Source organism: Gallus gallus, chromosome 4, assembly GCF_016699485.2.
Source record: "Gallus gallus isolate bGalGal1 chromosome 4, bGalGal1.mat.broiler.GRCg7b, whole genome shotgun sequence".
NCBI lineage: Eukaryota > Metazoa > Chordata > Aves > Galliformes > Phasianidae > Gallus > Gallus gallus.
Window position 1 is genome coordinate 16,836,902 of NC_052535.1, and position 26,202 is coordinate 16,863,103.

General features: G+C 43.4%; 1 protein-coding gene and 1 long non-coding RNA gene across 8 annotated transcripts in view; one reads left to right on the forward strand and one right to left on the reverse strand.

The window, feature by feature from the left end:
* IL1RAPL2 (interleukin 1 receptor accessory protein like 2) overlaps window positions 1-26,202 on the forward strand; it is a 338,050-nt gene that overhangs the window by 34,465 nt on the left and 277,383 nt on the right. The window lies entirely within an intron of this gene.
* On the reverse strand, window positions 13,768-19,238 carry LOC121113229. The gene is made up of 3 exons (XR_005859854.2): window positions 19,184-19,238; window positions 17,364-17,405; window positions 13,768-13,840 (listed from the first exon to the last, which is right to left on the reverse strand). It is a non-coding gene; the product is annotated as an uncharacterized LOC121113229 (long non-coding RNA).

The following is a 26,202-nucleotide window of genomic DNA, read 5'->3' on the forward strand; positions in this document are numbered from 1 at the left end:
TGGGTGTCGTATGCAAAGAAGATTATGCCATTTTAAAATGAGCTAATTATTTGCAGTTAATCAGAGCATCCCACAAATTACAGAAGGAGATGGTGTGATTCATGTTTGGCCTCAGTGAGGTTGGCAGCAGGGCTCGGGGTGGCTGCACCGGGCAGGATGGCATTGCAGCACGCTCTCTCTGTCTCCCAGCTGCTTTGTTCTGGGATGTGGGTGGGTTTGGTTTCCATTTGCATTTCTCTGTCAGATTTTTGTATGCTAATTTTGGTGAGTGAGGAGGGTGAGGTGGCTCCTGGTGATATCCCATGTGGCAGGAGGTGGAATAACTGACCTAGGTATGGGGTTGAGATGGCAGATGTTTCTGGTGTTCAGAAACTCAATGTTTTTTGTCTGACTGCTGTATAGATTGCAGATAGGGGTAACTTGATGATAATTTGAAAGCTACGCTCTTTTTTTTTCTTTTATTTTTCCCAAAATGAAAGGAAAAAAGAAAGGAAAAGCTAATTTCATTGTGTTGTTAATGTCCTTTAAGTGGTACTTCTTAAAAACAAATACAACTTACTGGAGCTGTTAAAGTTACTTATTTATATTTTTGGCATTGTATACAATAGTGAAAGTCAGATTTAATGCATTCATGTCAATACCGCCCTATTTTTCCTCAAGGAGGATGCTTTTAACCCTGTGCAATAATTTAGCTGTTGAATAGTGGTGTTAACGATCAGTAAGAATGTTTCCTCTAGGGGATTTTTTCGGGTGATAAGTTGGCCTAAAACAGATTCTTATCCACATTTGTCCTTTTAAATACCACAGTAAGGAAGCTGTTTTGAAACGTATTAGAGATCAGTGGATCATGTATAGTCGTTAGATGCTCGAATTTTTGATAAAAGTTGTCTGCTTTTAGTGGCCCACTAGAAAGTAATAAATCTCAATTGGATAAGTAAGATTTTGGGGGAAGAAGCTGTATCCGAAGATGGCACCTATAGGGTCGAACTGCTGTCCAGCAGCAGGAAAAGGAATGCGCTCACGTTCCTTGCTGGTGAAGGAACCAGAAAGGTTTTTTTTTTTTTTTACTTTTTTCTTTCTTAATCCTATCACATCGTTTCTGAAATAGGTTACTTGCTATGATAAAAGAATGACAAAAGTCATTTATACTGTGGAAGATGGGTAAGTCAGAGTCACTGTGCAGATGGACTAGTGAGGATTTTATTAATGTAAAGTCTTCCTTCAAGTCCACAGAGAGCTAAAAAGCTGAAAAATTGCATGCAGTCTCTGAAAAGAGATCGGTGGAATATCCAAGATGCTCTTTCATTTTTCATCCTGACCATATTCCATAAATATTTTAATACCAGGTATCAGGTTTTCAGTTACCCCAGTGCTGAATTTTTTAGTGCAGGCAATGGTTATGTTTGTGCTTTGTGGCTGAGGCTGTCAGATGGGAAAGTCAGAGGGTTATGATACACTTTTTAAAGGAAATGCAAATAGAAACATCATTAAAAAAAAAAACAACAACAAATGAAGGTAAAAAGCTTTTGGAAGTAGTATCTGGGTAAGCAGAATGGTTGTTGTGTCAAGAAAAGGGGTGAGCTGCAGAGCGTTGGCCTTCATCGTGGGCTCACAGCCTTCCTTGCAGGAGAGGAGTGAGCTGTGGTGCAGCCTGGCTGAGGCATGGACGTGAGCTGTGTGCACTTTCTGCAGCCCAAGCGGCTCTCGCAGCCTGGCTGTGGCTAAGTGCTTTGTTAGGGAGTGTAATTGACCTTGAAACGCGCTGTGAGTGAGGAGGACAAACTTGCACGCTTTTAGGCACTTGTTTATTGCCAGTTGCTGCTTGTTCTCGAGCCTTAATTTAATTCCTTTCAAACTCCTTTTTTGAAAATCCCTTGGATTGATGTGAAATAAGGAGAGATGGCAGTTCTGGAGTTCCTGGGTAGGTGAGCAGGGATACCTGCAAGCTCTCCGGACCCCAGGGCTGTGCCACAGGAGAGCAAACTGCAGGACTTCCTTCTATTGGTTTTGCTGGAGTAATTTCATTAAGCATCTCTATTTCTGCTTTGAACTTGAAACGAGTGCAACCGTTCTGCCCTGCTTGTTGATGCTGTGTCATAGGAAATGAACAGAGTGTGCTTCTGAGATGGCAGTATGCTTGTACAATTTGTGTGAGTTTGGAGATGGGATTGGTGCACAGTGTTCTCTTACAGAGAGGCAGATGTTGAAATGATTTGCATGTGATGGAGGCCCATATCCGTAACAACTCTGCTGCTTCTGCTGCAGCTGTCCACGTGAATGCATGATAACACCTTACTCCAGCCCCACGCTGCTTTGCACAGCTTTTGCAGATCCCATCACTCACAATCCTTTAGCTCTTGGGATGAGGAAAGATGGATATGCCTGAAGTGTGGCTGTGCATAAAGTGTGGCAGCCATGTGTGTTGGTCATCAGGATGCTGCTGTCTTCTGTAGGGCAACATTTCCATTTTGCTTTAAAAAAACCAATACAATACCACCAGGCTTGTTTCTGGACCAGGTCCTGCCATTTGGGCTAAGAAGCCATACCTGTTTGTGCATACATAGTTCACTGCAGAGTTTTTTTTTAACAGTTGTTTAATGCATTTTTAGCAGGGAAAAAGAGTGTGCTTTGTCTTGTTTACTCTGGAGGTAACTGCTTACTATTACCTAGTACTGAACTGTTTTTCTACGTAGAGATTTAGCTCTTCTTGTTGCAGCTATTCACCTATGAAGAAGAGATGCGATGCTCACTGCGCAGTCAACAAACTCGGATATAAGGCAGGCTTGTCCATTTCCATATGACAGATGGAAGATGATGAGAGATTTTGGTTGTGATTTATCACGTCTTAATCAACTGCACAGAGGAGTTCTGTAGAAGCTCTTTCTGGGCCCATGCTGCAATGGAAAGCTTCCTTTCATCTTTCTGCAGAGGGCTTTTTGGCAGTCGGGTGCAGCTGGCCCTGACCACGCTGTCCCTGTGAGGCAGTGAGGCCCACACCTGGTCGCCAGCAGCGAATGCTCCTGGTCCCTGGAGTGTGCCCCAGTGAACCTTTGTGCACAGTTGCTCATTTTTCATTAGGCAGTGATTTGATTAGATAAAAATAAAAGTTGCTTGAGCATTCACTTTTGCAGTGATGCATAACAAATTTATGCAGATTCGAATAGGACTAATCTGCATGCAAAATATAAAAATGTGATTACTAACCCGTATGCACCTGTACTGAGGTTTAATCAGGTACGACGAATATGAGCAGGGAGACAGAAGCTCAACAAAATGTACAGCCTTGAATTTGGGTAGGAATGAACGCAAGGAGATCTTCACAGTGTTAATGATGATTCAGGTGTTTGGGGGGTAAATTATATCTTTCAAAAATTTAAGAACGATGTTAGTCTTTAATTAACTTTTACTTTATTAAAAAAAACAAGAATCCCGCTTTCTGCGTGCTTTTCACTTTTGACTTCCTTTGGCTGCTCGGCGCTAATGGCATTCAGTTCATGTCCACGATCACCCTGAAAACACAGGTGATTGATTCTGACCATGCATGAGTCAGTTTGCAATGAATGTGGTTTCCTTGACATAAAGGAAGATTTATCAGCGCTAATGGTGCGCTGGGAGGTTAGGCCTTAGAGTTGGGAGAGCTTTGAGGAACATGTTCTTACCGATTTTTTCCTAATAATTTTGGTGCTGTTCAGTGACTCATTCATCCAGCCCTGCAGCTTGTTTTCAAGCTCAGTACTAGAGTGTATCACTTGGCTGTGAAGGTTTTTTTTGCTCCTGGAGTTGGATGTCAGTGGAAGTGCTTTTTGCATGATGTTTCTTGCTTTGTGGATGCTCTGAGAAGGCTGTTAATGCTCCACGGTGAGGAGAGTGAATTCAGGTTGTAGAAATGAATGAGTAATGAGAAGAAAAGCTGAAAGTCAGCTGTGATTCCTTGCTTCTCATTCTTAGAGCTTGTATTGGAGTGGCAATTCCAAACCTACAGTTCTCACCTTTGCATACATACACTGCGCAAACGTGTCATTTTCATAATGAAGCAAGTGAATACAAAGTATTTCTGTCTGGAACCACCGGTGCATTGATAAAATAGTGGTGTTTGAGTGAGGTTTTGTGACAGACTGAAGCAAAGCGTTTCCACTGTGAAGATTCAGTGCTGGGAAAGTCAAGTGTCTGCCCACATGGGAAGGCGTGGGCAAGCAGTGTGGCCAGCTTGCTGCCCTCTTGCACTGCTGGCACCCCTGCTCGTGGGAATGCTTCCAGATGAAGGGGACCAGAGCAGGTCCAAGAACTGGCTTCTTGTGATGGCAGTGGCACTGTGAAGAGGACAGCTAAACTGGTTGAAACAGCCTCGTGTGCGGTGACACCAGCAGTTGCATCTGGGCCCTGTAGCCCCTTTTGGGTTGAGAATGGTTCTTATTAAGAGATTTCTGACACATTTTGATGGAAAGTGACTGCAAGTAGTGGGGATGCTGTAAGTAAACTGAGCTGACATCAGATAATCAAAAGCACTTAACACCGTGACACAAAGTGACAGCTTCAGAGAATTTCGAAAATGAAGTTGACGCTCTGTCCTGTGCATTAGCAGATGCAGAAGCAAGCACCACTGTGGCATGGGTTAAGCACAGAGCATCAGGATTTCTTCTGAGTAGCTACAGTTCTGTGAGAATGGCCCATAACCCCAGTGTTGTTTTAGAGGAGTGGTTTTGTAGAAGATAAATGCGCAAGCCCTTGGAAAGTGAACTGCTTAAAAAAGTATCTTGCCCAGAAGGTTTGAACTACAGCAATCTATAGGTCCTAATGACCTTTTTGCTCACTGAAAGCTGTGTGATGCAGAGAGAAGCCTTGTGATTTGAACATTGCTAGGCTGAACCTACCCTAGTTTAACAAAAATATTCCAAAATGACTCTAACAGGAGCCTCGGGTTCAGATACCTGTTGAAGTTATGCACCCAGGGCTTCTCCATTTAAACATATTCCCCAAGAGGAAACAGCCCTCATTATTTTCCTTAAATAGTTACTCAGGGATGTGCTGTCTTAACAGATGCTGCTTGCAAGAACCTCCGTTTTGCGAACACCTTTGCCAGAAAATGTTAAGGAAGGAAGAAAAAGTATCTGTAATGCTGTGTTCAACTCAGCAGGAAGCCACATTGGTGCCAGGATGGAAGGAGACAGAATAATAGAATTCAGTAGCAGATAAGGTATTAATCTTTAGTGTGTTAAAAGAGGTACCGCAGGAAGGAAGGATGGCGTGATTTGGCAATGCTCACAAACACAGGGGAAGGCTTTGTGAGCATTGGGCCTTTACTGAGTTATGAAGAAATATCTTCATGTTGTGGTCTCATAAGAAAATAACAGGCAGTGAGGGAAATGCCTGGTGCAGTTATACACTAACACAGTGTCGAATTGTATTACCAGTGCTGTGGTAAATCCTGGTTGTCATCTGGTTTGATCAGGTAGAAGGTGAATTGATAGGAAAAAGTTTTATCCTGCAGTACCACTGGCAGGGTCTGAGAGCTAAGTGAGAGCTGTAATGGCTCATCAAGTGACTAAATGTCTTAAAAGCAGATGAGCATTGCAGGTGAGTTCTGAGTGGCCAGCGTTTGGTGAGTGCTGGTGAGATCTCAGATTGCTCTGGCAGTGCTGGTCCTTGCAGGAGGCATTCACTAGTATCAGACTGCTATTTTAGAGAGTAGAGTGGGCCCTTAAGCAGGATGGGGGGAGATTCTAAATGCAAAGGGGAAGGGGAAGGAAGTTTATATGAGGAGGGGGAGGGGGGGGAAGCAGAGGAGGCAGTGAGGAAGGCTTGTGTATTTTGAAAATATTCTGTGTATTAGATGGGTTTTGTGTTCTAGTATCTGTGAACAGCCTGTGAGTATAAATGCTCCAGTGGAAGATGGCATTTCAAGTCAAAATACTCCGGTATTCCAGGCTCAAGTGAGCTCATGGTGCATATATATAGCAAAGGATAGCTCTGGCTCTGTTACTGCCACTAGCTGGATGATGTGGCGTCATCCTGCACTGCCCTAGAACATGTTCAGGCCATGGAGGTGTGATGCGTGGGTATACAGCAAAAGCATATTTAGAGCTTGAATTTACATTTGGATGTAGAAAAACTGATTTTTCCATTTTGGTTTACCTAGGATTGGGATTGCAGGGTGGTGTGGGAGTACCTAGAGCATTTAGGGAAAAGAATCCAATGCAGTGCATAAAGTCTCCATAGAAACGCTCATGCATTGAATGTGTGACAGAATTGTCACCGTAGGTACTTCCTGAGGCTTTAAAGGCTGAGCGTTTTAAGAAACAGTGGAATATGACCAACAGATCAGAATGGAGATGCTTATGGTTTCAAATGGCTGTAGATATCTGGAGGGATGAGGAGGTCTTTTAATCAAGTCTTCTCCTGAGGTGGGCAAACATGTCACATACTTCCTTCCTTACCTGTATCAAGATCTATTTGTTGAAAGCATTGGCTCCAGGCTCCCAGTGCGTCTGTCCGCTGTGATCTGATGGCTGGAAATCTTCTTATTCCCACAACGAGGATTTGTGTAGTTACTCATGGCTGTGGAAATAGCTTTTCTGCCTCCCTGGTGCTTTCATCTCATGTACTAAGGAGTCAATTATTTTGTTGTCTTTGTCTGGTGAAGTTGAATCTTGATTTGCTTGGCATTCTAGGTAATCTTCTGAGCACTCCTTTCAATGTGGATTTATCAGTCATGGGCAAGTGGAGCCTTACAGTTCTATGGAGTTCTTCTGCCATCTGCTCATTGCATCCCAGAGATGTACGAAATCTTACAGTGGACATATCCAGGGGCTAGGAATAATTTTCCCTTTAGCAAAAGATTCAGTGTGTTTGTATTTGAGTTTCTTGAAAAATGTTCTCTGAACAATCCTCTGTAAGAGGTCAGAAATGTTATTTGTTTCCATTCCCGGTGCTGGGGGAGTGTTAAGCATTGTTTAACCATTATATCTCTTTAAAAGTTGTGTGCCAGTTCTTTCTTGCACCATGAATAACCTCGTGCTTACTGGGCAATTCCTCTAGTTAAAAAGTACTTACTCTGTGTCTTCATCTTGTTTCAGAGGAGTAGAGAACTAAAAGGAAGAGCCTTTGGATGTCATTTGTGCATCACAACAGCTTTGTGTGTTCTGCTGGCACTGCAGTGTGTGGCTGCCTCACCAGGGTGTCTGGGAGCTCTGTAGGTGCTTGGAACTCAGATGCAGTGTTCCAAGCTGGAACTCTGGGGGTTTGCTGGGCTGCAGTCTGATGGGGCAGTGGGCCTCCCACAGCTTCTGCTCCTGCCTGGGGAGGATGCTGCAGATGGAAATCAAGTGAGGTAGTGCAACTGCAAGCTGTGCTTGGCCCTTCTCTTAGATCATCTGTGGAGACCAAGACTTTGTGTCTGATTAGAAAGCACCTTTAATCAATGCTGTTGAATCTCTGACTGTATGTGTTTGTAACATAGCACTTCTGAAGTTCTACTGACAGTAATGAGTCTTCAGGTAATTGTCTTTTATCCAGAATTCCTCAGTATTCCAAAAAACGTTTATAGAAAGATAGGACAGAAAGGATGGTCCTCAGGTGAGCTGATGAGCAAGTATTGCTGGGACCAGTCCTATCAGAAGGTAATCCAATTTGTTTGTAGAGAATTCCGTAGTTTTAGGTAGCTGTTGGTCTCAGATAGTTTTTTCTGTCCTTGTAGAGGGATTTGTAATGTTGAACCGCAATCAGTCATGTTGCAAAATAATTTCATAGGATGAGAATGATTGCTTGATTTAAAGTCTGCTTTTTGTCACTGCAGTATTTAGTGTTTAACAGTGTTCTCTGTTCCTTTGGAAGTGGAATAAAAGCAAGGCCACCTCTATTGTCAGTGTGAAAATGTGCTATTATACTGAGCTGGGCGGAGGTTCACAATGTTTGTTTTTCTGGCATGTCTGCTAAGGTCTTCTGTGTCTTTCAGAACTTTGTGGAGAAATTAAAAAGGAATAAAAGCTGATGGGAGGAAGGGCATGTTATTTTCTTAACTCCTGCAAAGAATGACCGTAAGGTGACCATAAAAAAAAAAAAAAAAAGAAAAAAATAGTATTCATATTCAAATTAGGAAATTCAATCCAGTGGTCATGTATTTCCGTCCATAGCCCATAGGGGAAGATCTTAATAATGCTGTGATGTAAAACTGGTCCTCAGCGCGGCACTTGGCTGAGGGACTGGAAACGTGACTGGACACTCAGTGAGAGCTGGGTTAGAGTGAAGCCAGTGAGGATTTTACCCCCAGCTTCAGAGGTATGGGATTTTCATCCTGTTTCGTTTCCTCTTGGTCAGGGCAGGATCCTGTGGAGTGTCTGATGGGTGTGTGCTAGACAGTCAACTCCTGTCTTTGAAGGATCTGGTTGTTCTCCTGGAATTTTTTTTTTTAATATTTCACAGTAAAATATTTAATACACCATTTTCATAACCCCCCCCCCCCCAGTGAGTTACTTCTTGTCTTGGGGAATCAGTCTAAATGATCTGTCAGGCTCCCAGTTCTTTTCAGAATTAATGGCTTGACCCAGTTACACAATTCATTCCTCATTCATTTTTCTTAGTATCTTAGTCATTTATTTTCCATCTCATTGTATATTGAAATGACCTGTCCTACATTTTTCTAGTTATTTTGCTCTCACAGAGTAATGGGATTTTCTGGAGGTTTGACTCCCACTATGAAACAGACACGTTCTAGTCTTCTTCCTAAGTCTTCTTGGGAGCTGGTTGGTACTGGTGGCAGTATTGTGCAGGAACTGGTGCATGGTGCTGCACAATTAGAAACATGGTGGTGAAGCAGTCTTCATCAACTGCCTTGCTTCTGAGCAATCTCTGAAAAACACTTAGAAGCTAGCCCACGCTGTTTTTTTTTCCTTCTCTGCCCCCCAAATACTGCAAAATTTTAGAAAACGAATCCATTATTCTTGTGTCTTAAAAATGGCACATTGAGAATTTACAGCTCTAGGCATCATGATCTTTTATTGCTAATGTTCACAGTAGATTTTTCTTTTCCTCACCAACACATTTCCAAACTGGAAGTAGTTGGATTTCTTTGTGTTCTGTTTATTTGAATCAGTTGAAGTGGATGACAGCAGACTCCCACTCTGCGTGCCATCCCTTGTTGTGAATTGTGAAACAGTACGCATGGTTCTAATACAAATTTTGTCTACGCTGTTATCTTGGTGCTATTTTTTAATGTAACATTTACTAAAACATTGGCAATCAAAGAACTTGTTACCATTTGTGCTAATTTCAGGAGATGATCACAGGACTGTGTAATTAGCATTGATTAAACAAGGAGCTGAATGGCGAGAGGCTACTTACGAAATGGGAGAGCAGGACGTTTTCACTGCTAGACAAGGAGCACTTAACAGTATGTTAATGAATCAAGACAGCTGGAGAATTCATAAAGGGCAACATCAGAGATGATTGCTTCTGTTACAAGGGAGTAGGTAGGTCACTGGGCATTATAAGATACTTGCGATGGTACCCTGTACTAAGGGGAAAGCAAGAGATTTATGTAATGGAAATCCTGTTTCACAGCTCTAATAAGCTTGTTAATAACAATTGAGTGTGTCATGGCATTTAGGAAGGATTTCAGGTTTTGTCGTGTAGAATGGGGAGAAAGGTTCAAGTGGAAAGGGAGGAAGGACTGCAGTGGGCAGCAGTGTAGGTTAGCATCACCCTAGGAGAGGCTTGCAGAAACTGCAGTTAAAGGTGGTTGTGCAGCACAAAGGAAGGGATGCTTCTTGCACTGCCTTTGTGCCTTCTGCCCATCTTAAAAACTGGACTATGTTAATTAGCTCGCTGGATGAAATTAGGCAGGGGCAGTTTGTTTCTGTTGGGGGAGCAGGCCATTGCTGCATGACGTGGCTTGTGTTGGAGGCTTTCTGAGCCTGTTAAACCTTTCCTGACAACAACTCATGAAAGCTTGTGTTCTTCCATCCCTGCCCTGTAAACAGGGCACTGTGGGTGAGAATTGATAGGTGCAGGCTGTGTTTCTCACCTTGGCATTCACCCACCTGCATGAGCTGAGAGGAGTGATGGCACCACCTGGAACAGGGGCAGGAGCGTAGTGTTGAAATCTAGGAATGAGTTCAGTAAGTTCTGTATCCCCTTGCATTTCAGTTAATGGTATGCCAGTGGTGCACCTCATTCATTTGCACAGCAGGCTCGAATGCCTGGATGGGTTATGATATAAAGAACTGGCCGTATGCAGTGTGCTCCAGATCCCTTTGAAGAGCTCTGTTTTGTCACCCAAATGAGCAGAATACTTAGATCCTATCATTTCCCATCTAATCCTTTACAGGTCTAGCTGCCCCTTGGAAGGGCAGCTCAACTTGCCTCCTCTGCTTTCCTTTTCATGTCTGAAACCTCAATGTCAGGACAACCTCAGAAGTCTGTTTCATCTTTTGTAATTGCCACCAGAAGAGTTTGTCCACGAGGATCAATATTTCTGATGGATGTTGCTTCCAGAACTGACCATTTATGTATTCTGCAGCAGTGCAGAAGTGTTATGTCATTATTGTGCCTGGCATTGGCATGAGGCACAATAGCAGCATCTGTGAAAATCTGCATGAAACCATCTGCAGAAGCTTCTGTTATTTTACCTCTCCACTCATAAAAGCCCACTTTGGTTCATGTGCATGAACACAACTCTGTCCATCTAAATGCTAGTGCAGCAGTTTGGCAGCAGTTAGAGGGTTTTTTTTTACATGTCAGTCTGTCTTGAATATGATCTGACATCTGTGAAACACAAATCCTCTAATAACTGGAGAGCAGCCTGAAGCAACGCCCTGCACATCTGAACAGCTCCGTGGCTTAACTAGATGGGAGGGAATGCAACTTTTTTGATCTTGAGTGTCTGTGGCTGATTCTTTTTCTTAGAATTAACCCAGCTCTTTGGATCTCAGCACTAATTTAGGATGTCTGAAACTGCTTTCTAGACTTAGCAGCAGAGGGTAAGGCTGGTGCTTTTTGTTGGAACATGACTCCAGCAATAGAACACAGCGTATCTTTGCTCTTGCTTCCAGATCATCTGCTTATTTGTAGACCATCTGATGTACTGTTCCAGGTGAGCAGATACAAGGCTGTTCCAGATTGCTTGTCCATACAAGCTGTGTTTTCTGTGCTGTTTTCTCTGCCTTGGGTACGGTAGACAGAGGAAGTCTCAGTGCTGTGGAGGCAGTGCATTTTTTTGGTCCATTGGCAGTTTCAAGGAAAGTCTTTTTCAGTAGGAAGAGTCAGGCTGGCAACAGAAATTGATGGTTGGATTGGTTTCTCTCTTCTTTTTCCTCTGCTAGAAGAAGGATGGTCAGGCTGATTTGGGCTGTTTCCTCACTGCAGTGGAAGCATAGGTGGAGATATACATTAAAACATGAGCAAATAGGAATCTGCTAGATAAACATTTAATTTCTGCTGACTTACTTCAATTTTCAAATCCCAGATGACCAACTTCCTATTATCGGTGAACCTCATTATAGTTTTATCTCTGGTCTTATAATAAAATCAAAAGCATTAAGTAACGAGAGCTATCCTTGGCTATTTATAATTGATTCAGGTAACCACTAATTGCAGTTTGCCTCTCAGCTGCTGAGGAAGTTCAAGGTCTTTTGCTGTCTGTGGTGGACAGATAGCTTCTGAGATACTGGATGAAGAGAAGTTAAAAGCGAGCAGCGTTATTTAATATCCTAAATAAGGATACAGAGGAGGAAGTGGAAAGCAATCTGGCAATGTCTGCTGTAGCTGCTGGCATGGTCTTGCTACAAATTAACTGTATCAGAGTGAATTAGAAAGGGGAAAAAAAAAAAACACCAACGGTTGCGAGTGCTCATAGTACTTGGAAAGTGGAATTTAGATTTGCCTCTGTATACTACTGCATTTTGGTGTTTTCCATGAAACTTGTTCATGTGGTTTCAGCTATTCACTTAAGTCCCATAATATTATTTCATTTCCTGAGTGCATGATTTATATAGCTGAAAATGTTGAAGTCAAACACACAAATTGTAATTCACTGCACACAGATTAAATTGGCTGCATGTATTACTTAAATAAATTACATATGTTAAAAAATAAGCGGCAAACTATGACTGTAGTATCACAATTTGCAATTCAGATGACCGATAAAGCAAGAATTATTTGCTGACAAATTGTTTGGATAATACTGAGTAATGAATACATTAGAGAATTTCATGATGTGTTCATCACGATTAATGAATAAGGCAGAGATATTCATCAAGTGTTATGTAACTAGTGGTTGAGCAGAAAATCCAATTCCCAGCAGTGCAGAGGGTGAATGCTGTGGTTCTGGGGGTGGTTCTGGGTTGGGGCTTTTAAAAGGTGGCTGGGGGCCTTCTTCTCTGACAGCTGATCTCTCCTGAGATGTCTCAGGGCAGCATCTGCAACAGAAGTGAAGTGTTGGTAAAACTGGGCAGTGTTACATCAGACTTGGGAAAGCTTTTCCGTCTTGGCTTGCTTGGATCCTGTTAAAATGGTACCTTAAAACCTATGGGCTGTTGAGCTTTTATTCCAATGGAAAATGATATGCAGGTGAAAACAAGTTGCTCGGACACAAAAACCACCGCCACCAAAAGAAACAATGAGAACACAACACTAAAGCAACCCCAAAACAGCCTCCTCTCTCCCCCCCCCCCCCCCCCCCTCCACCCCCCAAAAAAGAAAAAAAAAAACAGAAATCCATTAAAGTGTCAACCCCTTTCTAGCCTTCTCCTAGAGGAATCTACTGTATTTTATAAAAGCTGCAAACATGTTCATGTGCATAGTAATAAACACTAAGAAACTAAGAAAAGTGCAGAGACAAAGCAGCTTTATAGCAAAATCTTTGTGATGCTTAAATAGAAATACATTTAGAGATGAGTTAGTCAGAAGAATTTAGCACAAATTGTACAGCAAACGTGAAAGGTCATTCCGGTGATGACTGACAAAGGAAGTACATCTTGGTGAGGAACAGCAAGTATGGCCGTTAGATGTTGGGTGCTGAGTTGTTTCCTTTTCGCCTGGCAGAGCAGTCCCTGTGCATTGCTGGCCGTGCTACGCTCCGTGCTTGTTGCCTGCCCTCAGTCCGCACTCATTTCTGGGACAATGCAGGCAGCAAGGTTGGACATTGCTGTCTACATTTCTACTGAATGCATGCTCATTTTGAAATTGGTTTATTCACGGTGGTAGATGGAAAAGTGCGTTAGCTGGGTTGGCTTTGCTCGGTTGTTTTAGTTTTGTTGTTTCTAATAATTTACAAACTGTTTTGTTAATGTTGAAAGGAGCAGCCAGGCGGCTTTCCGTGCAAGGCACTGCTGGGTTCTGTGTGGTGCAGCTGATTGCTGTAGCAGCCTGGGCTCATGCAGCTGGCCAGCAGCAAAGCATCGCAGCTGCATGTCCCCCAATCCCCTAAATTCCACCTGCCCCAACCTCTGCAGGAAGTATTGTGGAAAGTCTCAAGCCTGTTTTGGTTGCTGGAATAATGCGTGGAAATGGTAAGCTCAGGGCCCAATAACAAAGAGTACGGAGAGCGCTGGCTGAAAGAAGCAGTGCTGTACACTGCAGATACCTTTTCTATTTTCCATTTATTTCCATTATTTCCTTCAAGTAACACTCTTGTGGGGGAGTGGGTTATAAGTGCCTATTGTTAAAATTTCCTTTAGAACTGCGGTTTTGCTGACTCTGCAAATAGAGTATTTTTAAAAGCCGTTGCCGCCATCTTCTATCGAGGTGAATTATATTTCTGTCCTGTAAAGTACTGCATACCTGGCTCAATTTGTTATCTTTCACCTTCATGAAAGTGCATCTGAATAACAGAATCTTCAAATGCAGCCTAGGAGGAAGAGGACAATATATGAATATGAAGAGCTCTGAGAAAGCCCTTGTGAAATAAATAGGCAATGCTTTTCTTACTGCAAAGGAACCGGGGACCTGCTATTATGTGATGCCGTGTGCCGGTGCAGTGGCAGCAAGCAGCTGCTCTGCATTGCGAGTCACAGCGTGCCTTGCCAGTCAGCAATGGGACTGCCAAGTGCCTGGCCCTTGCTCTTGCTCTGTGTGGGCAGGGCTGCCCCCATGGTAAGGGTGTGGTGAGAAGGGTAGGCAGGCTCAACGTTTGAGTATGGAATTAATTTTGTTACGTTTAATTAACTATTATAATCTATAAAATGTGCTGTGTAAAATGCACAAAATGAGAACAAATGACCATCTGTGACAATTCAGCATCTCTTTTTTTTTTTTTAATCTCAGCTTTACTTTGAGGTAACGGGTAATCATCCCATTTGTTTTTAAGAGAAACCTATAGCTATTGATGAAACTTCTGTGTTAGGATGTAAATAAAAATACAGCCTGTTTGTGAAGGCATTCTGTGTCAGAGCCTGTTGGACTTCATGTGAAACCTCACTGCTGCTTTTCTTTTGATGCTGCCCTATTCTGCAAGTGTTCGGAACGCAGATGTGTATGCATTAACGGGGGACTACAGATGCATGCTCAGGGTGTCTCTCATTGCAGATGGTTGTGGCACTGGTAGGGAACCAGAAGGCGTTCATTAGGGAGAAAGCTATTGCTGTGTTGTTTCTGACCATAAAGCAGGTGATGGGATTCATCCTGGCAGAGAAAAACCTTGCTTATGGTTGTGCTTGTACTAATTTTGTAGCAAGTGTTTTGCTTCATGAAACAGAGTTTCAGGTACTGGAAATTTTAATCGCAATCCCAGAATTGTAGGGGTTGGAAGGGATCTCTGGAGATCATCTGGTCCAACCCCCACTGGAAATTGACTTCAACAAGTCAGCTTCTCGAACGTGCTTGAGCCTGCCAAGCCTTCCCTTGGTTGGAAAGAGCAGGTAGTTCAAATCTCTGAAACAGCAGAACTCGACCTGAAAGTTACAGAATCCATCACACTGTCCAAAAGTGGCACAGTAGTGGTGAAACAGTTCTCTGCATGCTGATGCTTTCTAAGCACATCTGCTCTGCAAGTGTTCCTCTGAGGTGACAGATTTGCCAAAAAATGCTTTGTGGTGGAAGAAGTTGGGATCGGCTCCCTGTGAATGAGGTGTAGTGATGCTGGCGTGCTGACTGGGCTGTCGCATCCATTAGGTGGTGTGTAAGCAGAGCGGTATGGGAGAACCTGCAAACTTCAGCTTGAGAAAAACATCAGCATCAATCAGCAGGACACAATCTGCCCACCTCGTCACTTGCTTGAACTCAGAGGAGCTGGTGCTGTTAGCTGGATTGAGATGGCAGTGTGTATGCAGTTGGACGCTTGCAGTAGTGGAGCCCCTTGCCTGGCTCTCTGTCCCTTGCATCGGCAAGAATCAGTAAATCAGTAGAATAAATTAAAAGCAAATGGATCGTTATGCTTTTCATAAAACACATGATTTGTCCCAAAGCAAGCTGGACACTCATTTTCCTTATCAAAGCTGTGTCTGCATTCCTTGACCTAGGGAGCTGGATGGTAATGTTTAAACTCCTACTCATAACAGACCCAGCTCCCAGCTTCTCCCTGCTTTGTTTGCATCGTACTGATAGCAATTATTTCCAGTCTTTTAGAAAGGCAAACAAAATACTGCTTTGAAAACAGTCTTAACCTTAGCAGAGGTATCGGTGTTTTCCCTACCTGGGTGAATTGGTGCCTCCTGTGCCTTTCTGACTTGCGCTCATTTTTGCAGGTGCCTGAAGTGAGGTGTGAAAACAATGAACAGATCTGAGCAGAGCAGAAGGGTGCTCAGGGAGGGGCAGCCTGGCAGCTGCTTCTCTGCTGTGTCCTCCTTGGTGCCAGAGGACTGATGAGCTGGGCAGGGCTTGTGGAACGTGGCTGGGCATACAACACCTGATGGAGGCTTGGAGATGGTCGCAGCACCAACTGTTGCCTACTTTCTGCTATCCCATTTCTGGTTGCAGGAACCAACCTCCTGTAAGTCTGCCTCCTTGTGCACCTTCCACCAGCTGGAGCAGCCCAGTCTTGATTCACACATGGCAAAATTCAATTCTGCCTGCATGACTGGAGGCCTGGAGCAGGGGCTGCGTGGCAGCTGCTGCCCTCCCTGGCACCAGCTTGTCCCATGTGCAGGCTGGAGGAGGAGGTTCTCTGCATGTGCTGCTTAATTGCTGCCTCTCATGAAGCACAACCCCAGTGAAAGGGGCTTCCTCGGAATGTGTGCAAGATGGTACTCCTTTGTTCCCACTCCTTGTCCTTGACCTCTTGTAAAAATGTGCTATTTCTTCTAATTATTATCGGTGCTTTCAGGAGAAGAGTTGAGCTGAATGGAAGGTATAGTGCCGTCAGCTGTTGGAGTGCATGAAAAAGCTTGGGCTCTCTCCTGGCTGGTCAGTGAGCTCGGGCTGACATGCCAGCTGTACGCAGTGTGTTCTCCCTCCTGTGTTATGTCCTCGAGCAAACTTTTTTCAGCTGCCAACTGTACAAAGACAACAGGCGTTAGCTAATGTACTGGTGGAGCTGCCGCCTGATGCTGGTGGGTATTTTGGTGCTGTAGCCTGTTGAGTATATGTGATAATTGGTTTCCCTTTTGGTCTTTGAGGACAGAGGATGCAATTAGCATGTCCAGCATATTTTCTTTCATACATTCTCAAAATTGCAATTCTTTAAGAAACACTGAGAAGTCATTAAACTGGGGCTTGGTTCTTATATTTTGAAATACCTTTGCTTTCCGAGCATTAGAAGAAATTGCTTGCCCTAGCAGCTGCTCTGTCAGTATATTTGAATTCAGTTGTGGTGTCACAAGTGCAAGTACAAAATCCTATTGAAGTGTGCCACAGACATTAAAGGTAGCTTTGCAAAGCTCTTGGGACTTTGGGCAGTTGCCAAAGGACAGGTGTCAGCCATCAATTTGTCTTTCAGACAAGGCTGGAGAGACTTAGATATGGAGGAGATTTACATGTTAAACTTGAGGTGAGTTCTCGTGTTGTACGGAAAACAACATCCGCTGTGCTTCAAGACGTGTATGTTTATTCCTTGCTAGAGCAGAATAAAGGTGCATAGTTGCCCAGAGAGGTGGTGGAGTCCACTTCTATGGAGATATTCAAGCCCTGTCTGGATGCCCACCTGTGCTGACCTATTAAGGGAACCTGCTTTAGTGGGGTGTTGGTCTCGATGATCTCTTGAGGTCCCTTCCAACCCCTGCCATTGTGTGATTCTGTGATTTCTTTCTGTTCTGATAGAAAAATGTTAGCACATGAAACGTCGAGGCTTTGCAGGCTAGGAAACATGTCTGCTGAGAACTTATTGGGATTATCACAAACTTAGAATAAATAGCCAGAAAGGAGAAAGGATGTAGCAGCAAAAAGAAAAAAAAAAAAAAAAGAAAAAGAAGAAAGGTGAATACCCCGATTTTCCTCACCTGTCAGTGCTGCTGACGAACTCCGTGACCAACTGCCAGCTCCTGCAGGAGAAGAGAAATATCTTAATTCGGCTCTCTTGAGATTCCTTTGCAAAAAAAAAACCCCAACAAAACAAACAAACAAACAAAAAAAACAGAACCAAAACAACCCAAAGCAAAAAAGCCAACTACTTAAATGAATAGACAGTATTTTGGCACGATTTGCCCTGTGTAAACAATGGGAATAAAAAGATGGCTTCGGCTGTGCATCAGTTAACTTTTTTCTTCTATTTCCCAGCTCTGTTTCACCAGTGTTCTGGTTTTACAGAGATCCAGCAAGACACTCCAGACCTTGTTCATCCAGCCTTGGGTCTGCTTGGTGACCTGCTGTAGGAAGCTGGCATTCACCAAGAGCTACCTCAGTTTACAGCACTCATTGTCCTAATTACAGACAGAAACTGTTGTCTTAGATGCAACTGTATGGAAACTGTCAAAAGCTGACATTTAATGGCAGCCATGGGAGCTGGTGATATGCTGTTTTAGAGAAGGTTCTAAAAATACTCCATAAAAAGTAAATTTAAGATCTGTTAGTGCTGTAAGTATAACATTTTAAAAATCTCTGCCATCACTGAGTTTCATCAGGGTTATTACTAGCAAAGGAGGTTTGGAACAAAGCCTGCTAAGATTTCAGCTCATGTCTGTAGGGCTGCACGCCTGGCGTGTAGCCATTAATTTACCAATTTTGAAAGGATTTTTATCTAATAAAATGAGAGGTGAGTAAGAGCTCGCACTTCATTGCAAACACAAAGATGTAGTTATGACAACATTATCTACAGTCCCTGAGATACAGCACAGTGTTTGCTGGAGAGGAACAGACACGAGGAGCTCTGCTGGCTGGGCAGCACTATGGGGGCTGATGGAGGGAAGGGGAAGGGAATTGATGCTGGAGTTCCTGAGTTAATGAAAAAGACGGAGAGGAACACAGTATGAGGGAGAGCCTGTGCCTGCTGCCCAGCAGTGCTTGATGGGCAGCAGTCAGTGACAGACAGGGTGTCACTCACTGGGTATGTGAGGGCTTGGTTCTCCTGGCTGTTAGATGAGCTCCCTTGGTGTTGTGGGTTAAAGCGGGTTCAGGGGAATGAGGATTGTTCCTGAGGGATGCCCTGCATTGTGCAGACCTTGGTAGCAGATGCAGCGCAGAGCTGGAGGAGTCATGTGTGGGGACCCAGGAGCTGGAGGTCAGTGGTGGTTGGTGCAGACTGCCTGCTTAGACCCTATCTCTGCTTATTGCTTCTAGTTTTCAGATTGGGTGAAGGTGAGCGAAGTGTACCAGAAGAGGGGCTGGGGCTGCCCTTGTGCCCAGGGTTTTGGAACTGATCTCAGCTTAGGACAGGCTAGGTGCAGGGGAGGAGTCTCACCCCCCTCTGTGGAAACTGAGGGTCTAGTTTGTCAGCTGGGCCACTGCAGGTGGAAATGCATAGATGTGTTTTTATTTAGTAACTTAGAGAATGCCTATTGGTGATAGGCCACTTTTAGTAGGAGATGACTTTTGCCTTTGTCACAGAGTTATCCAGATCAATCTATGCCTGTGACAGGGGGGCAGTAGGCCCATGAGCCCCCAGGCTCCCAAAAATGAGAAGGGAAAAGGGAAGGGGGTAGGGAAATGGAAGCTGGGCTCAGAGAGGGAGAAAATGGAGCAGCGACGATCTAAGGAGGAAAACTTATTTTACTAACTATGATATTGGAATGCAAGATAACACAATATAATACAACCTAATTGAAATTGAGGCTAATAAATCAAATAAAATAAGAGAGAGACTTTCCAAAACCAAAAAACGTACTTGAATGAAGGCACACAGCTTGGAAGCACACCCACACCCTCTGCCAGGCAGTGAGAGAGAGAAGGCATGAGAGAGGGATCCCATGACTTCTGTGACGTATCTTCCTTCTCTGACCGTGAGGCCCTCTGGGATATGTAGTTCTTCTTCTCTTTTGAGCAGCAGGTATCTGGAAAGTTGTCAGTCCATGGAACTGGAGTATTAACTGTTTAATTACCTGTGCTGTACGTGATGTTATGGTGTGGAATACCAATAGCAAAATTACAAAACCATGACAGCCTTATATGTTCTGTAGCTTTCTGGGGGCCATTGGTACCAGCACATGCTTGGTGTCAGATGGTGTTTAAGTGTTGGCGCTCTGGAATTTCCTCTACTGTTCTTGGAGGTGGTGAACCATCAGTCAAGCACGGGAGCAGTGTTACTGCGCTATGCAAAGTGGTTGTTGTGGTATCTTTCTCCCATATCCAACCTGCAAAAAATGCATTGGCTTTCGCTTGGGTGGCTGCCAGAGGGATGTAGCTGAAGGTTGAAGAGGGGAAGGAGGTTTGGGGAGCCAGCTTGGTGCTGCAACTTCTTGCGGAAAGAGAGAGATTGCCTTGTGAAGGCAGGCCTGTGAATGCTCTTATTGTATAAGTATAAATATTGTATAAAATATGTGCTAGTGGGGGGAGGCAGATAAAAGCATCTTGAATTCTGCCTTAAACGTTTGTTGGTTCTCAGAACATTGGGATTAGCATACTGATTCCTTTCTAATAGAAAAGAATTGGAGTAATTTATGTTTAATCAAGATTATGGCGTTGTTTAGACTATTTTTATAAACTTTTTCATGCCTTAAAAAATCTAGCTGTGTGGGCTGGAGTAGCTCTGAAATGCGGCCAACTGGCAGGCAGCATGCTGAACACAATGATTTTATGAAGCGAAAATAATAGAAATCCTGGGAAAAGCAGTGCTTTGCATGTGCATCTTGAGATCTATGGAGTGTGTCTGTGTGCACTCATGCTTGTGGTGGGGGAGACATTTGTCAGAGTACACCTGCCTAGCTTCCAAACGAGGAGTTGGCTTGCAGCAAGAGTGCCATTCCCACCTCTGCCATTGCTGTTGAGCCACGGCAGCACTGTGCTGCTGCAGCCCCCTCACAGCTCATGCTTTTGGCGGCTTTTCCAGTTGCTATCAGTGCATGCCCACAACAATGCTGTGTCAGCAGAAGTTGGCCTGACCATTGGGGAATGGTATAAGCATGCAAGCCAACTTGTGCCTTTGCACTTGGTTACCCTGCCTCCAAGTCTCCAGCACTCCATTCATCCACTGCTGGTCCCTCCTCTGGATGAGACCCTTGGCATTCTCCAATGTCACCTCAAGCTTTGTTTGAAAACATCTTCCTCTGTTTATGCCTAAGATGCATAGTCCACCTGCCCTTAGCTAAAATGAGCACATGTTCCTCAGTTTAATTTGAAGATCCTACCTCTTACATATATTCCATAATTTTTCTCAGTCTGACAAGAGCTTGACCTTTTTTGATGCAGATCATCCTTGCCTTTATTGCAAACCATCTTTTTCTTTCTTCTCTCCAGTGTTTGTGAGGCTTTCTATTTGTGTGTTAATGATATGGCATCCAAACAGGTCAGTACTGCACTGATTTGTTCTGGTATGTGTATTCTCAGGAGCCATTTTTCCCTAGCAAGGTGGGGAGGAAATCCTCCTCTTCTTCAGAGGAATGTTGGCAGGTGCAATAGCATTTGTGATTCATGTCCAATATGGGTGAGAAGGGCTGGTGTCTTAGAGCAACATGCAGGAATTGAGGGGCTAAGCAGAGCTTGCTTTTGATCTTTGTGGGCTTCTCATTGTTAGATAAAAACTAAAGTTGTTAATTCATTTGATCAAACCTTCAGACCCTTTTTATACTACGGTTATTGGGTTAAACGTTGTCTTAAGCAGCTCAGATCTCCACCTTTTTCTTCTGCAAGGCACTGCAAAAGCTAAACCTGTAACATCTGTCTGTTTTAATGAAGCTTCTGCTAATGCTGAATAGGACAGGACTGCTGAAGGAGCTATAAAAACAGAGGTAGTAATTACATGCAGTCACATCATATTTAATGATGAAACCTGGCTGTAGGCTTTTGTGTGCTGAGAGTTATCAGGTCTGGACTATGGCTGCTCTTAAATTTTAGCCTCTTCCTCTGTTGGCACATGGCGTTTTCTGGTTGGTTTATTCTATTTAGTTAATTATCTCAGCCACTGAGCATTCCTGTTCTGTATCCTTTGCCCAGATTTGGAAGAGCTGCAGGACTGGTTCTGATTCTCTGCTTCCGTGCTTTGTGCTGGAGTCGATCTCCTCATCTCTGTATGACTTTCCTGTGCTTTGAAATCGTCAGTACTGCACTGAGGTGGACAAGAGGAGGGTTTTGTAGTCCACCTGCACTGCTGAAATTCTTGCCAATGTAAAATGTGTCTAAACAGTAACTGGCATCTTTCCTGCATTCAGGATTCTGGCCCTGAAACATCCGGGATGTTCATCTATGGTGGCAGCACAGCACAACGTGATTTCCTTAGATTTTGCTTTTTAAGAAGGAGCACAAGCAATAGCATTCCCGTGCCTATTTAAAGGAAAGTTTGGGGTAGCCTGCAGTGTGGCCTGATTTTATTTTACTTGGGTTTAAATTTTTTATTTTTTAACTTTAATGCTGCCAGATGCTGTGTTATCCATACCCAGATGCTTAGTGTTCAATGTATGGGTTATCTCCACTCTGACAGCTCTGTATCTTCAATGTCAGATACACTGTTCCTGAGTCAGAGTAGATTTACAGATTCTATTATATTCCTATTGAATAGCTCTTAATCTGAGCAAAGGAAAGCATGCTACAACCAGCATGTTTTATCCCCTGATGGCAGTGTTAGAACCCTTTTTGGCAGGAGCCAGTGTTATGTTACAAGCAGTCCAACACCCACTCAGTTTTTCACACTAAAAATGTAATGCTGTGAAGAGTCAGTGGCTCCTTGTGCTCTCAGGCATGCCTGTATCTGAATAAAGGCTAGCAACGGCATTAATTAAAGGCCTTTGTATCACCTCAGGTACGTATCACAGGCCGCGTAATGTTCTTTCTGCTCTTGGATTGTGTTTGCTTATTACAATCCTCATGTAAATCGAATTGCAAGTCTGAACATAGAAGCTGTCCTTAGCCCCTTATTGTTTTTGCAGTTTTATTCTTGACATCACAGTGCCTTTAATAATTGAAGATCATATGCGTGAAGAAATGTAACTGCTCTGTGCATGAAAAATGACATTTGTTTTGCTTGTATGATTTTGCAAACAGAGTTACTGCATTATTTAGCCTCTTTTGAGCAGGATAACAGAGGATACTTGCCCTTGACCTGTAAGGAATAGCAATGGCATTACTCTGTGTGTGTAGCACCTTGTTATAATTAGCTGTTTCTTTCCTTCTTTAGTTGTAAGCAGTATAATATAAATTACCAGTAAGTAGATAGGAGCATACCAACTACTGCAAGGATGTTATGCCATGAATGTGAATAGTCCCTGGTGGGTTTTTTCTTTTTTTTCCCCCTGTCTATTGCACAGCTTTCTCCCACCAGCTGCTCTGACCTTGTGTCTGCCTGCAGATTCACACTTCTCCCTACCTTTTTTCAATTGATCCCTGCTGTTAGTGCTTTGAATGCCATTGACACAACAGTGTGGTTATTTGTGCAGCTCAGCAGTTCCACCTTGTTTCAGCTGCTGAAGTCTATCTCTCATCTCTCACTCCTTTTTGTTTGTTAAAGAGAAAGGAAGGAGGAAAGTGAATTGGAATCCATCACTGGCAAGTATACAATTTGATTTGATTCTGTTTGAAGAGGGGGAGGACAGTGGCTCTTCCTTATGTGCATATGTAGGTCATGAAAATGTATAATCAGCTTACACTTGTATCCACACACTGCCAGCAAGTAATCCTGCTTAGCATCACTTTATGGGGTTTGGAGTCTTTCTGAAACTCCTGATCCCTGGCAATATTTAAATAACATGTTGTGATCACCGTTTGGCTTAATTCATATAGGAAGCGTGGATTGTACAGATGCATCAGCACAGAAATGCACACACACACACACACACACCATGTACAAACACAATGCGCAGAATCATTTTCATTTGCAGACAATGAGCTACAACCTGAGACGAGCAGGTGCAGCTCTCTGGACAGAGGTGCTCTTAGTCTCTGGAATTGCTGTGTATCTGAGAAAGCAGAATCTCTACAGTGATGATTTGCCATGCTATTTTTAGATGGAAAATTTGTTCTAAACCTAGGAAAACTGCCATGATTGTCCCATTTCTGCAAATAAAACTCAGAGAGCATTTGCTGCTTCTGAACTGGAGGATGAGACAGGTGAGATTTTTTTCCCTCAGCTCGCGGGGTCGTTAACCAGGAGGGCTCTGCCTTGCAGCTTTACGGTTTGAAAATAGCTCTGCAGGACTGCTTAGTGTTACATGCAGAAGGCAACAGCAGATTTCTCGGCGTAGAGCGTCCAGCACCTACACAGTGTACTCCCGATGCCCGTGTGGAGATACGTTTCTGTGAAGCCACAAAGCCCAGGGAGGTCTAGAAACCCTGCAGGAACCCCTGGCCAGGGCTGTGCTTAGGCTTGTTCTGGAAGAGGAGGTACTTGTGAAGCTTTACCAGAGCCAAACAGAATATTGTGGGCCCGAGGTCCTCTCTTAATCACCGTCACCAGCAGTGGAACTGCAAATGCAAATCTCTAGTTATCCTGCATTTTAAGTAACTATCTGTTTTTCCCCATCAGCTGTAGTATGGATATAGGACATACCTCTGTCTACCTTTGGCTGAATGCTCCTTTCCTGACGAATTTACCCAGGAAGCCCTCAAAGCAGGGGTCAGAAGCATCACAGTGGCAGTTCTGAGTGAAGCAGCAGTCCTGTCCTGGCTTGCTCCAGCAGCCAGTCATATAGCAGGAATTGAGAGTGCTGTGCAGAGAGGCACTGGGAGAGGCCCTGTTAGGGCCAGGTTTTGCAGGACATGCTGTTGTGACGTACAGCATTACTACCTGTAGCTCTACATTTGTCTTTTATATAACTCTCAGGAGAAAGTGTGATTTCCACTGTCAGAGAGATGGACTTGGATCTAAGAGAGCATGAATGAGTAAGCAGATCAGCTGATAATGAATGGAGCAATTGAAAACATTCAGACTTCAGCCCTCACAGGTGTGTACTGATGGTTCTGATATAGCATGCAGTTAGCACTGCTGGTGGTTCTTGAAGAGATGTCAGAAACAGGCACAGTATTTCCAGGAAGAAGCCAGATTCTGATTCATGACCACCAATTTCAGATGCACAGCATGCTTTCCAGATTGGAATCTGGTTCACACAATGGTATCATTATGAATTTATATTAAAAGTCCTTTCCACTGGCATGAGAAATTACTATTGCAATAACACCCATTCTATTGTTACTAGTAATTGAAATGCTTGAAAAAGAAAATACTAGCTGATATTTAAACTACTTATTATCAAATCAGAGTTTCTTAGATAAAATCACTTAATTAAGCTGCATTTTATTTTCTGAGCATCTAGATCAGTATTCAATAGAGGTAAATAACGCTCCTATGATTTCTAATACCAGCCAGCGTGTTCATTTCTTGAAGCATTGCTACAGTAACCAGCATTTTTGGAATGCTGTGTTCTGTAGCCAGAAACTGATCTGCTGTGCAGTTGAAAAAGAGTTTTTAATTTAAAGCAGATGATCAGTTACACACAGAAGGTCTTTGGACGCTTCCAAATGCTGTTTTGTGAATCAAGATTTCCCTTGTCTTCTGAAGTTACTCTTTTATATTGCCATGGGTATTGGTGCCTGGAAGTCTGGACGATTTCTGTGACACAGACAAGTCATTACCACATATTATAAGTGAACTGAAATGTCTCCTTTCTCTTCTGTACGACTCTTGTGAGTGCCCTGCTTTGCACTGAGGACCATTCGGAGAGGTAGCTCATGCCATCATAATGAGCACTCTTCAGCCTCCTTCATTTTTCATTGCTGCCTGAAGGACATTTGGGGATGGAGGTGCCTGCAGAATTTTATCTTGAGGAAGTGCAGCGATTCAGTGGGCCACCTTACTGAACTGTAATTCAGTCATACGTATAAAGAAATGGTGTTTAAAAGATGTTAAATCTCTGACGCGTGATGACAAAGGAGGAGTTGGTACTGCTGATGGCTGGGATTTGATCCTAGAAATCTTTAGCCACCAAGGCAGGCAGGCCGCTCACCATCTGCGGGTAAAGAATTGTTCTCTCTTTCTCAACCCTGTGGTGTTTGATTTCTGCACCTGCCGGAAATTTGCTTGAGGATTTGGACTCATCGAAATCTAGGATGTATTTCACGTTATTAACTTGTATTGTCTGCGTGTGGAGAGTGGAAAAAAGCTTTGGCAGAAATGCAAGAGGGATTTGTTTGGATGATTGCAGTGTTCTTTGTGGTATCCCAATAATTAGAGAAAATAATTATGTGAATCTCATTTTCAAAAGGGAGTTAGGTTCCTGAGCACTTAAATCCTATTGATTTCCTGTGGAGCACGGTCTCACAAATCACCCTGCCGGTGTGTGATACTTTGCCCTGTCACCTCTGCAGAGCTCCATTACAGATTTCAAGTACGTGTTGTCACTGGTTTTTAAAACTGTTAATTGGGTTCAAAGATAAGCTTGTTTTTATTAGAAGATTGTGATTTTTAGGAAACAGTTATTTAAGAAAGCATAATAAATATGACCATTTATTCAGACCAGCACTCATATATCATGATCTATTGTGCTCTGAAAGTAGTGCCTCCTATTCTATTCTCCTGGCCCATGACATCAGAGGCAAATGTTGGTACGACAGAAGTGGTGGCACCTTCCCAGCAATGTCCCATTACATTGTATGGCCGTGTGACAGATGGCAGCAGTGGGGCACTCGGACTCTTCTCACTGCTGACAGCTGACAGGACGAGGGGAAATGGCCTCAAGTTGCACCAGGGTAAGTTTAGGTTGG